We start from the raw sequence: 14,236 nt of genomic DNA on the forward strand, positions 1-14,236 counted from the left end.
GTGCAGGCCATACTCTGCTTGTGGGAGATGAACCTGGTTGGGGATTGTTAGCATTCGGAAATACTTGTTGGGGTCAATGTGTTTAATCATGCTTGGGGTTGCAGTGTTATTCACATTGGAGGAGGAGGCATATGGATTTAAAGGTATGTTTTAATATTGCTTACATTTTTCACATATGAGCAACCATTAGGATTTTTTGGTGTGCTACCACCATTAATGTGGGCATGGTCTTTAAAGTTCTTGTGGCAACATGGGTGTTATTTAAAGTAAGTGTGGTTTGAAAACAGGGGTTGGTCAACACGGCTTCCACCACTTAGGCCAGAAAAATTCTGGTCCTCTGTACCACAGAAGGCTGGACAGCACTGGCCTAGGGGATAACTGATAAGATAAAGCAGCTTTGGCCTGCCACCAGAATATGCCACTCAGCCAAACATCATTTCACATGTATGGCCAGCTTTAGGCAAAGGCGCTTAAACTGATTTGTGTTCTCTAGTTGTTGAAGAGATACAACTGACAGTAACTTTCAAGAATGATTTTCTGCAGGACCACAGGTTTGACACCACTGCTGAATGCCCAGTAATTTATCTGCTGTATGTGTCTGCTTCTTAGGCTAAACATACACACAAAGAATGTTGGTTCTCTTTGTAATCTCATTACAAAGAGGCTGTATTTAGCATGTATCATTAGGAAACTTGAAAGACTTAATTACTACTGTGCTGCCCCAGCAGTTAAAAGTTGTTATGTTAAAATGGATATGTTTAATGCTTATGTGCTGACCCATCATTAGACCAAAGCTAAACGACAGGCTCTGTATTTCCTTGTTTGTAAAACCCTCCTCCTATTCCCTCATGTGTGATGTCACTTTCGCTCATCATCCTTTGTGTTCCTGCCTTCCATGAGTAAGAGCTACTCTGAGGTTAGGAAAATGAATATTCTTTTTGAGCTGCAGCACTTGTACATCCACTGCTACATGTGTCCATCCATCCCAAAAAAACACCTTTTTGAAATCCAAGTGTCTGGTGAGTTCAGCTATCTGGCAAAGATTGCCCTCAGTTAGGGTTGGCACCCGGCCAATATTTTACTGGCCTAGCCGGTAAAACACCTGCCAAGGCCGGTTTATACACCTAACAAAAACTTGTGGCCTGCCCCTAGTCTGGTCAAAACTCACCTTTTTGCTGCGGCTCCGCCCCCTTTGCAGTCGCGACCCACCCCATCCAATCCCACTCCATGGCTCCACCCTCTTTGCTGTCACAACCCACCCCCTTTGACGTCACATCCCTTTTGTTCCCGCCCCCGCCCGGTGGAAATTTTATGAAAAGGTGGCAACCCCACCCTCAGTGGTTGTAACTGCTCCATACAGGCTCAGCAGGGAGGTCTCACGGGGAAATCAGCCATAATCATAGCAATTGAAGGCAGGATAACTACTTCTGTGGATGTATGATCAGCAACATATTCTAGTTTATTTTTTAGCCTGCTCTTTTAGCTGTGGTCTAAATATTCTAATGATCGAAATGTTTACATTGTTATCTAATAATTCCACAGTCTGGTCCTAACCTACTTTCAAGTTGGTTATAGAAAGATGGTGTGAACAATCTAAAACTGAAAAGTGGACACACACACTAACATATTGAACATTTTCTCCACCTTTAAACCACAAGGCCTAAATTCACACTAGGAATACAGTACTTTTTTCTTGACTTCTAAACAGCCTTCAGCTCCCTTCAGTATTGCACTGTGTTTGCTAGTCTAAATATTGCTTTCCTCTATTGTATTTGGATAATTGATATCAGGGGGGAATATTATACAATATTACATAATTCTCTGCTGGTGAGTTCTCTGGGAGGTATCAGATGTCCTAATGGAGCTGAAATCCATTCATCAAACAATAATGGCCCTTACATATTATTAATGCATGTGAGCGTAACCCTTTTACTTACTCAATGGAGCATTTAATAATGACCCAGAGATCAGCATGACACTGCCCTTTCCCCCATTGTGTAGCAAGAAATTGCCAATAATGGTGAAACTATAATTATTTCCCACCCAGTTTCTGCTATAACTCTTTAATCCTGACGAAGAAAAGAATGGCCCCAGGACACCTTACATAGTGTTAGTACCACATGGTGACAAATAACTACTCTCAGATGTACGTTCCTGATTACTTGGGAATATGAAACTGATATTCATTTATAATTTGCCCCTTGAACAGCTTTTCATCCTGCCTTCTTTTAAAGGACAAGTTAGTGTGACTCCACTTACTTTAGAACCCCAGGCTGGTGCTTCTATATACTGAAAAGTGTACTTTAAAGCTAAAGATTGGATGCTCTACTGCTCATGTGCACTATTTAGGATAGTAAAGAGGATGTCTGCACTTCTGAACAAACAGAAGTGCTGGCCTGGTGTCTAAGGTAAGTGATAATATATATTTTGGGGTGTCTCACACAATGGCAGCCCCAGTGAATTTGTGCTGACTTGTACTTAAACATTATTATCATCCTTTACTTTTATTCCACTAGCATATTCCACAACTCTTTACAGAGATTATTCATCATTCACATCAGTCCCTGAAACAGATCTTGCATTATGAGGTCCCTATCTCATTTACACATGAGGTTAGTTTTATTAAGACATCAATTTTATTTGTAACCAGCTAGCCTTCCTTCAAGTTTTTGGAGTGCTGGCAGAAACTGGAGTACCAGGAAGAAAAAATATAAGCATTTCTTAAGCTGGAGCCTTTGGGGAACTTACTTAAAGCTATTTCCCTATCTCGCTGTAGCTAAAAAGAAAGTTAAAGCAAACCAGACATGCATGCCTGTGTGCTTACAGTCTAAATACCATTCCTGCTGAAGGATGGTATGTGTTGGTGGGAGCAATGTGACCCCTTGGTTACTATAGTAACATATAAAGATTTGTGTTGGTCACACTGTATATACTTTAGAATAGATGGTTACCAAACAACTGATTGTTCTCATTTTCCTCTCTATGCCTGTACATTGTATGACTAATTTATGAGCTGCCATCATCTCCCAAACAGAACTTCAAAGAGAATAGTTAGAATATTGAAAGTAAATCTCTGATTGCCATGGGTTATTGAACCTGCGCAAATGTTTGGCCCTTACATGAATGTATAGAACAACCATGTATATAAACCTTCTACCATTGTAGTTAATCCATTAACATGGAGAGTAACCAAAAGTACAAATATCCTCCTATCTTATTTTTTCTTATCAGTTTCTGAATGGACTTTGAAATACTGTCGTTTTACTTGGTCAGTCAGGCCTGGGCAGGGATGTATGACGTGCATTCTTTATTTGTTTTGGAGCTGAAAGCCTGTTTTCACTAATAATTTCAAACTAGCTGGTTAGGGTGCGACCTTTTTGCTTGACTGAATATGTATGGCCAGGCTATTCTGATGTGATGTCCTAGAGGACATCTGAGGGAATTTTTTGCCCCCAACTATCTCTAAAGACTTAATTCAGTTTGTATGATACAAACATTTTATGATTATCTGTGCTGTACTGGATAAATGGTCTACAGATTTGGACCTGTTATTTAGTTCTGTAATCTCTTTTTGAGCTGTTCAACAAGAGCCCATGTGCTGTATATGTAAATATTTTTTATGACCCTCAACTGCTCAAAGGCTTCACTGACTGTTCATCATCAAAGAACACCTTGTGAAGTTGATTATCATCAAACTGCTTCTACAAAGACAGCAACAATAATAATGGATGCCCAAGCTTAGTGATATCTATCTTTCTGGCTTTCTCCCTTGTACAACTTAATGGATGATATCATCATTATATAGGAGGTCATGTTTCAATACCAGATAACCCATTTGTACGACTAAGTCTGGACTGCTTCATGTATTCAGCTTGCTCAGAGCCCAATTAGCCTATTGCTGGTCAAGCTGAGGTCACTTGCAAGTGTTCTAAAAGAAATGTAATTGTTCCAGAGTGTCACAGTAGGCAGAAGTCTGTGTTTATGGAGACAAATCGCTATACTGGGAAATTAACTAGTTCAAACATGACCCCATCTGCAACCCCAGTGACCCTCTGGCCAGTTATGGTCACAGCAGTGGTCTCTTCTTTTGCAGGGATGGTTTAAAGGAGAACTAAAGCTTAAATAGAAGTAGGTTAGAAATGTTGTACGTTATGTTTTGGGCTTTTGTAACAGCCCAAGGCAATCACAGCCCTTTAGCAGGGAATGATCTGTGTCTCCAAAGATGCCCCAGTAGCTCCCCGTCTTCTTTTCTGCTGATTCACTGCACATTTTCTGTGCTGCTGTCACTTACAGAGCTTAGGGACAGACTCACAATATACTGTATATACAGAATAGAAATGTAACAATATAAGGCTGATTAGTAAATGATACAGATAATTACTACATGGCAGCACAGAAACTAGTGCAGTTGCCATCAGAATTGAATAATCAGCCCTGTAGCATAAGCTTACATCACTAGGGTTGCCACCTTTTCTGGAAAAAAATACCTATATTCTTGACGTTTTTCCTATTATTAACATTGGCATCAAGCATCATTTTTACCGGCCAGGCCGGTAAAATACCAGCCAGGTGACAACCCTATATATTACAGAGAAACCTCATTTTCTGCTTGATAATTTGCTATGACCCCTAAGCTTAGCTTCTCAACAACTGCTCAGAGCCCACTGTGTGAGTGTTGCAGACACTTTCCAAGATGGTGACCCAAGTGAAATGTTTGAAGTCCTGGATCATTGCTGCTATTGAGAAGCTGAAACTTTAGGCTGTTGCAATAAGTTCAGTATATAAAATATGGCATTTCTAGCCATATTCATTTTTAGGGTTTAGTTCTCCTTTAAGGCAGGGGTTATTAGACAGCGTATTGTAATTCTGCAGTTGTTTCAGAGATATATAGGACAGCTATTTAGAATTTACCTTCAGATTTTATTATTATTGACTTTCAGGTTGTGCCTCATTTCAGAGGGGCCAGCCCCACAGTTTGGGACATAGCAGTTTAAGGCAAGGTAGAGATGGATTAGTCCTGCAGGCTAAGAAGGGCACCCTGGATCATAGAACACCATTTGGTGATAGCACAAATAACATTCCATTCTGTTGAATTGTTTGCTTTTCTTAGTATTCATATCATGCCCAACCAATGCCAGCTCTGGTTAATCTTCTACTCCCAGCATCACGCTGAAGGCAAAAGCAAAAATACCAAGAGATTACTTGTGTATATACAGCTCATTGGAAAATAATGGAATGTGGTTGTAAATTAGCTTCTTAAATCTGCTATTTGAAGTTATCCAGAAGGTACAACAATCTACATCCAGTTGTCTCACTTGCTCCTTGCCCTGATCTTGTACATTTATATTTCATTCTTTCGTGGGTGCTGTGTATGTTCCCTAGTACAGTGCAGATTATGGGTTATACCCACACATTCTTTGGATAGGTCCTGTTGAAATGATTATGTCAGAGCATAACAATGTGTGGGTTCTCAGAGAGCATGGAGGCCATACTGGTCCTTTGCAACCAGTATTCAGTTAGACAGTTATGCTGTATGAGGCACTATTTAAAAGTTCTGTTTTCTGTTGCATTGTTCCCTAGTTATACCGCCATTGCTGAACACTCTATTATAGCAAATGGCACATTGGTCATTATCCAGATCCTCTACTTTTTACTACCTCTTTACTACAGGCACATGATATGCTGATCAGCACACACAGAACATATGTCAATGTGGAAATGATAAAATATGCATTTTTGCCCTAAAATACCATGTGTGTGTGTGTATGTATCCGTCCAATGATGGGCTGATCCCTTGCCTCTCAGCACTCACTATTCAGGTACCAAAAGATCAACAGATCAGCTGCTTAAAGCTAGTGAACCATTATTAAAAATAATGCATAATAACTGGGGTGGCAATTTCTTAACCACCCCATCCCCCTCAATGATAATGATCACTTACCTAAGTCCCTTGGCAAGTGCTCATGTTAGCTGAAGGCTTAACTTCACCAGCCCAATGTATTAATGGAAGCCACATCCATCTTTTTCCTCTTAGTGGATCCTCTTAATGGCCATTAGTCTGGTGAAGACCAGAATAAATTAAGAACTGCTCACTGAGAAATAACACCAGTGTGCTTAACTAATTTATTTCAGAAACAGATCGTGATATGTGATCCAGTAGCATATTTTTCTCTCCAATTATCCTAAGAACCTCACATGCTGATGCTGGCAGTGTGGTAGCGCAGTGGTTCTGTGATTAGAGCTGAGGCTATGTGTTCTGGCCAGGAAACTACATGCGTTAAGGTTGTATTTTCTCCCATGTTGGCATGGGTTTTCTCCTAAATTTTAAAAATATACATGAAGGTTAATTGGGTCCTTATAAAGCTAATGTTCCTGGAGGCCCAAGAGCCACATGTGGCCCTAGAAGTTATTTTATGGTCCCTCAGCTACATATAGTCTCCCTAGACTTTTGTGTGACATCATCTTTAAACATAATCCAACCTTCAGTCATTAAGCCATGTAGACTATATATTCTATCTACTACAATGAACACTCTGATATGTTAGGTTTCATGAATGAATCATTTACCATTGACTCATTCCTATATGTCCAAAGTCCATAAGATTATTACTCTTTGCAGCTTCTTGTGTCCACATAACATTATCTCCTTGTATACTGTAAAAATTGTGTGGTGGTTTGTGCTAATTGCAGGACAATTGGGAGGATAGTTTGTGTCGGCTCTCCTTTGAAGTAGGTGTTTGCTGAATGATTATGTATGGAGGCCCAGTTAAGCTGTATTAATAATGATGGTTGTAATGGTATTTCCCATGTAGCCCCACAAAATCCTTGTGTTGTAGAATTATGTTTTGCCAAAGTTTACGAATAAACCCATGAGGAGGAAAAGTGATTTGAATGATCCAAGTGGCAGATGGTTTGAGCTCGATGAGGCCAATAATTCCAATAAATTCTGTACTACAGGTTAAATAAATCAAACATGGTGCCTCTCTTCTGATGTGATTATATCTCTTGATCATGCTTTCAAGCAGTCAACCAATGTTGGAAAGGCATAGGTTTTGATAATTGTGATACCTTCTATGCCTTAAGTTCCTTAACTTAAACCTGTCAGCTCTTGTCATGTACACAACACTCAATCTCTTTAGTTAAATCTCTCAGTTTCATGCTGAAAGGAGTGAATACTTAGTGAATTATTATTATGCTTTATTTATTGTTTATGGCTTTAGTGATGTTATTTTTAGGGCTTTACAGAGATTAGACATCATACACATTAGCCCCATCACCAGCGGAGCTTAAGGTCACTATCCACTTTTCTGTATGTTTTTTTGGAGGAAATGGGTATCTCAGACAAAGTCCACATGGATATGGGAATATCATACAAATTTATGGCAAATAATGCCCTGTCTGGTATTAAAACATAAGGCCTCAGTGTTGCAAGTGTTCTAACCTATTAGTTAAAGGGATTCTGTCATGGGAAAACATGTTTTTTTCAAAACGCACCAGTTAATAGTGCTACTCCAGCAGAATTCTGCACTGAAATCCATTTCTCAAAAGAGCAAACAGATTTTTTTTATATTCAATTTTGAAATCTGACATGGGGCTAGACATATTGTCAATTTCCCAGCTGCCCCTAGTCGTGTGACTTGTCCCTGCACTTTAGGAGAGAAATGCTTTCTGGCAGGCTGCTGTTTTTCCTTCTCAATGTAATTGAAGGAGTCTCAGTGGGACATGGGTTTTTACTATTGAGTGTTGTTCTTAGATCTACCAAGGAGCTGTTATCTTGAGTTAGAGAGCTGTTATCTGGTTACCTTCCCATTGTTCTTTTGTTTGGCTGCTGGGGGGGAAAAGGGAGGGGGTGATATCATTCCAACTTGCAGTACAGCAGTAAAGAGTGATTGAAGTTTATCAGAGCACAAGTCACATGACTTGGGGTAGCTGGGAAATTGACTATGTCTAGCCCCATGTCAGATTTCAAAATTGAATATAAAAAAATCTGTTTGCGCTTTTGAGAAATGGATTTCAGTGCAGAATTCTGCTAGAGCAGCACTATTAATTGATTCATTTTGAAATTTTTTTTTTCCCATGACAGTATCCCTTTAGTTGATCCTCTAGAATGAAAGGTGTTTCCCCAATCAGGCAATCTGTAGGGCTCTTTTAAGAAGAATAAGTTTTAAGAAGAATGAAAGCGAACTGAGACGCTCAAATTACATATGCCTGTATCAACTTACTTCTTGTAAGTATAAACACCTGCCAGACACACTAGGATCGGAGTGTGGGCTTTTGTGCAACTATAACTCTAAACATCACGGGTGTCAAAACTTGGATATATAAATAAGGACTATAGCCAAATATCTCTAGCACCACTTAAGATACAAATTTTCCCACTGGTTAAATATTAACTCCTGATGGTGGTGCATGATTTTTATATTCGAACATAGCAAGTTTACTAAAAATATCATAATTTATTTTGAAATACTGCACTATATATATTTTATCTGTTTTATTCCCCCTCAAAACCTTGTGGTTTTTGAGGAATACAGCAATCTCTTGTGGAAAGTGTTCTAACCTCAAGACCTACCACCTTAGTCATCGAGCCCTCACCCCATCACAAACCCCTTCTTTCTACACTGCGCCGCCCCACCACGTTGTATACCTCGGCAAGTGAAAACTTATACTGCAAATTGATTCCATCCAGGACTGGCATTGTGCCTGGTGTGGTCAGTCCCGCTGGGTTTTCTTCCTTGCCTTTTTTGTGAGATCTTTGGGGTACGTCTATACCAGTTATATAATGTCACATTGTGTGCAAGCCCACAGCTCAGCATGCAGTCATGGGTTTATATTAAAAAGTCCAGTTTCTCTTTGAACTCCTGCACTGACATCAGAAAAAGATTCTGAAACGTAATTAAAATAAGAGACTTTATAACAGAGAGCCCAAAATACTGAGCGACTGTACTTAGCTACATTTGTAACAATTTAAGATAAGCAAAGATACAATCGTAAATTTAATATATAATATATAATAAATAATATAATATAAGCAAGTCTCTTGGTAGAACTGAGTCTAGCAGCGTAAAGGGCAATTTCACTTTTATAACACATAAAACATGACCCTTAAACTCCCCATAACCTGCTAAGTTTTATAAAATGGACATGGTAATCAGGGGGTGTGGCAATAAAATTGGTGTGGCCAAAAAAATTTTCTATGCTGTGCACAACAGATATTTTCTCCCCTCTTTCCATTTTTCAGATGTTGAGTGGTATGCTATAATTCCAAGGGTTGTTTAAGGATGAAACCAAGTTCTTATAAAGTACGATGACGATCGGATCTTTTAAAAATCTCAACATCTATGTCCAGCTTAACACCTGAGGCGTACAGGCAATTTTGTATTCAAAATGTATAATTTGCACCCAAGGGTTAATTGTCCCTGCAGTTCTATCTGGTCCTGCCACAGCCAATGCATTTGAAGTAGGGAAGATAACTGAGCAGCTTGTAATGTTTACTCTCTCTTGCTGCTGGTTTCCCTGTGTTTGGACTCTGGGTAATTTGCTCAGCTGGAAGTAGAGTGATATTTGTCCTGCTGTGTCAGCCCGAAAGCCATGCCTCGTTATACAGCAAGCTGATTCCACCCACTCCGCTGCTGCATATAGGAGCCCATTAAAGCCATACAAACACTTCGCTTGTTAAGTGGATAACCAAAGGTAATATTAGCTGAATTGTGTCCTTTGAACAATGCTGAAACCTAAAGAAAATATTTTTTAAAGTTGTCTCCCCTTCTGATTCACAGATTCTGCGTCTAAAATGTATTTAGAGCTCCAACAGCTTACCTTTTAATTGCTGGAGTTCAAATTAAAGGGGGCAACTTTTATAGCAAAAACAATGGTCAATGGTGATTTCACTATTTTAGTGCAGATATTATTTTCTTTTAATCTTGTGAATTAGTGGGGAGAATAATTAATGGACAGTTAAAAACAGTGAGCTCCCTATTTACAACTGTCTGTAGTAACTCCATATTTTGCTGTCTCTCTGGTAGCCAGGGGGGTTAATACTAACACTAGCTTGTTGAAGATAAACAGCTCAGTGGCAGCTGGCAGTGGGACTGAAGTCTTCAGTTGCTGTCTCTCTGGTAGCCAGGACATAATAGGTCTGGTTTCTAAGAGGTTAATGTCCTTGTTGAGACAATACAATTTAGTGTCAGCTGGGACTAAAGCATTTTAGTCGCTGCCTCTGTGGCAAGCAGGGGGTTAACGCTAGCTCTGGTTGCTAATGAGGTTTTCGATGACACTTGTTGAAGCTGAACAAGTCAGCGGCAGAGGTGGGACCAAAGTCTCAAACAAAACATCATAATAAACTGGTGATTTGAGTTTTTAACATTTTATAATTTTAGCATTTCAGTGTAAATTCATAAAGGGTTGTTAACTTTATGCAATTTTCTTTAAAAATGTACATTATTCCTTAAAAGGCAAGCTCATAGTACTGTACCTTTTGCCTTTCCTGTGTTGGAAATTGCATTTCCAGTTGAAGTAACATTGTATTACAGATGTGGAATATCTAAGAAAGTAACTTTTGGGGTGGCACATAACCTATTATGCACAATAAGCAGAGACCATTTTTACCTTAGAAATACAGCTGTGGCTCCCTCTTGTGGTACATATATTTGGAACCTGCAGTCAGCTAAGTGGGTCAAATCAGTGAAATAAGCCTTTGTGTGTGGATTAGAATATACTAGTCACTAAAATTAGCCCCCACAGAGGTATAATGTGTGGAAAGATTGTAAGAAGTATCGCCATCATTATTTATCAAAAGGCAGCAATTTCCAATAATTTAGAATAAAAATGGATATTACAAATAGTATAGAATAAAACAATATCGACTGTTGGCCTTGTTTGCAGCTGGTTACAATTTAAAGGATCGTAACATATAGCCCTTCAGATGTCTTCAGGCGTAAGGCCTACTTTTCTGTTTCATAATAGAGCATGGGCCCATTACCTTGTATCTGGGATGCCAGGGTGGTATATGTTGTTAGATTGTGAGATTTGGTAGATTTGTAGTTCAGCAACATATAAAGAGGCTGCAGCCCTCCCCATATTTTACCATCTAATTAAGGCATAATATATGTAGGCTAAAAAATATCCATAATTAGAAAGTGACATATGCAGGGTAGTATTAAATAGTAACTGATAAATAGGACGTCCTTAGCCACTGAGACAGTATTTTCATCTGCTTGTAACATTAACCGGGTGTATTAGCTATACATCATTACAAAATACATTGCTTTATAGTCTAATAAACATCCAGTGCATGGAACAATAGACCATTGACTGGCTATATTTCCCCCTGGGCTAATGTTTCATTTCACATTTTATAGCAAGGGAAAAACTTGTTTTACAAATTGCCTTCTATTCCACCCCCCTCTCCGTGCGATCGCATTTCCCAGCCTGTCCATTAGCTATTGAGCTTAGGAAAAAAATAACTTATAAAAATAGCATTATCAACCACTTAGTTTACCCTGAAATATGTGAGAAAAATGCCAGTTATACTCGTGTCATATGTCTGTTGATTCCGATCTCCTTTAACTGCTTTATTTATACAGTGCCCTCCATAATGTTTGGGACAGAGACACATTTCATAATTTTTAGTTCTCCTTTAAGAAGAAAGAATGCACTGGTAAGCTCTGTATCACAAAGGGACTAGTAGACCAAGGACCTCCAATGCTGACAGTGGCACTTCTGAGACAGGAGCCTCCTGAACAGATCCTGCAATAATGCCCCCCTAGAAAAGCAAAATTTGTGGAGTAAATACTGGAAATTCGTCTCTTATTGGTACCAGGAGTGGCTTTTTGCCTCCCCTTGTTACCAGCTTGGTGCTAACCATCTGAGGCAAGCTTTTCAACTTGCCTCATTAGTGCAGCACCCCTTACTGCTGATGACATCCTCAAATCCTCAAACGCCTGTCCAACATATCAGAAACACTCTTCAGGAGGCAGGTGTGTCTTTGTCAGAGACTACTATTTGCAGTAGACTTGATGAATAGAAATACAGAGACTACACTGAAAGATGCCATCCACTAGTTAGCCACAAAAAAAGGATGACCAGATAACGGTTTGTGAAAAAAAAGAGCCTGCAGAATTCTGGAAAAAGGTGTTATGGACAGACAAGACCAAGATTAACCTGTATCAGAGTGATGGCAACAAAAAAGTGTGGTACTGCCCAATAGTGATATCTGAGCTGGCACAATGGGACCTGCGGGTTCGGGTGGACACAGACAAAGACTTTGGGCCAGGAGTGGGTCCAAGCTGAGCTCTTCTTGTTGGCTTTCCCGCTTGCAACCTGCTCAGGTGTGGATTCAGACAATGCTGGCCTGCATATCCCTACTGCCCAAGATCTAAAACATACCAGCTCATCTGTTAAACATGGTGTTGGGGGTATTATGGCATGGGCATGTATGGCTGCCACAGGTATTGTCACACTTATCCTCATTGATTATGTATCTACTGGTGGCAGTTGCACAAGGAATTCTGAGGTGTAAGTAAATGCCTCTAAACTCATTGGGCAGCACTTCATCCTGCAACAAGATAATGATCCCAAGCATACAGCTAAGGCAACCACAGGAGTGTCTTATAGATGAAACATGAAATGTTATTTAATGGCCAAGCTAGTTACCCAATTTAAATCCAGTTGAGCACATGCCTTATATATATATATATCTGTATCCTTGTTTACCCCTTAGCTGTGTAGAGTTAAAAGGATAATAAATAAATAACCCTGATTTCATACATCATATTGCAAATGGTATATCCGTTTAAGGGACCAACCACTTTTTGTGATTTTTTTTCTATTCTAAGGAGAAAATAAATATGCACAAATTACACCCCTCAAACACATTTTTTTATTTTTAATTACTTTTGTATCAGTGCTGAACATACGGTTTGCCTGTTGTTGTAATCACGCAACATCCATGGGTTTTTTTTGCATTTTTTGAGCTAAACAGAACAAACAGGGAAATAGATGATCTTTCATGTTTGGTCCTTGCAAAGTAGATAAGTAGATTGGCAGAATGGCAGTGCATATAAAACTCCCCTGTATAATGGACTCTTGCTGACAAAACAGTTAAAACAAAGGATGAATGGAGGTGGGTTGCCCTGTTTAGCCCAGGAAATGACAAAAAACCTGGGATTTTTCATTAAAACAATAGGCAAAAAGTACACTGCCTTGCAAAAGTATTTACCCCCCTTAGCTTTTTACCTATTTTGTGACATTCCAACCTGTAATTTAAATGTTTCTTAATCTTATTTTATGTGATGGATTTGCACAAAATAGTCTAAGTTGGTGAAGTGAAATGAGAAAAATATATATAAAAAAGAATTTAAATAAAATAAAAAACTGAAAATTGGCATGTGCATATGTATTCACCCCCATTGCCATGAAGCCCCTAAAAAATCCTGGTATAACCAATTACCTTCAAAAGTCACGTAATTAATGAAATTAAGTCCATCTGTGTGCAATCTAAGTGTCACATGATATGTCAGTATAAACAACCAGAGGCAGCACAGAGACCAGTTGCAGAGTTGCAGAGTATCTGAAGGAGGTTGCAGAGTTCCACTACAGAGACTGGAGTATCTGTCCATAGGCTGACAATAAGCTGTGCACTCCATAGAGCTGGGCTTTATGGAAGAGTGGCCATTACTTAAAGTTAAAAATTAGAAGGCACGTTTTAAGTTTGCCAAAAGGCACGTGGGTGATTTCCTAAATTTATGGAGGAAGGTGCTCTGGTCAGATGAGACTAAAATTTAACTTTTCAGCCACCAGGGAAAAAGCTATGTCTGGCGCAAACCCAACACATCCCATCACACCAAGAACACCATCACCACCACAGTGAAACATGGTGGTGGCAGCATCATGCTGTGGGGATGTTTCCTCAGCAGCAGGGACTGGGAAACTGGTCACAGTCGAGGGAAAGATGGATCTAAATACAGGGATATTCTTGAGCAAAACCTGCCTGTAATTTGAGACTGGGACGGAGGTTCACCTTCCAGCAGGATAATGATCCAAAGCATACTGCTAAAGCAACACTCGAGTGGTTTAAGACAATAAAAAAAACATTTTCAAAGTTGTAGACATGTTCTGTAAATGAAATTGTGCAAACTCTCAAACAATCCATTTTTTATTCCACTTTTGCAAAGCACTGTATATCAGCGCAATCCCTATTCATTGCACTCATATAGAACAAGGGATATACTGCCCC

The 14,236-nt window shown here is 39.3% G+C and overlaps 1 protein-coding gene across 3 annotated transcripts in view; it reads left to right on the plus strand.

Annotated features, from left to right (window-relative positions):
* LOC108702965 (protein TANC1) overlaps positions 1 to 14,236 on the plus strand; it is a 131,608-nt gene that overhangs the window by 56,225 nt on the left and 61,147 nt on the right. Inside the window, exon 1 of one of the 3 annotated variants that reach the window (XM_018238795.2) lies at positions 9,465 to 9,693. The exons of the other annotated variants lie outside the window; for them this stretch is intronic. The gene's annotated coding sequence lies outside the window, so the exon portion shown is untranslated. Of the gene's footprint in view, positions 1 to 9,464; positions 9,694 to 14,236 lie in introns of those variants that run through there. 3 annotated transcript variants of the gene reach the window in all.

Source organism: Xenopus laevis, chromosome 9_10S (genome assembly GCF_017654675.1).
Source record: "Xenopus laevis strain J_2021 chromosome 9_10S, Xenopus_laevis_v10.1, whole genome shotgun sequence".
NCBI lineage: Eukaryota > Metazoa > Chordata > Amphibia > Anura > Pipidae > Xenopus > Xenopus laevis.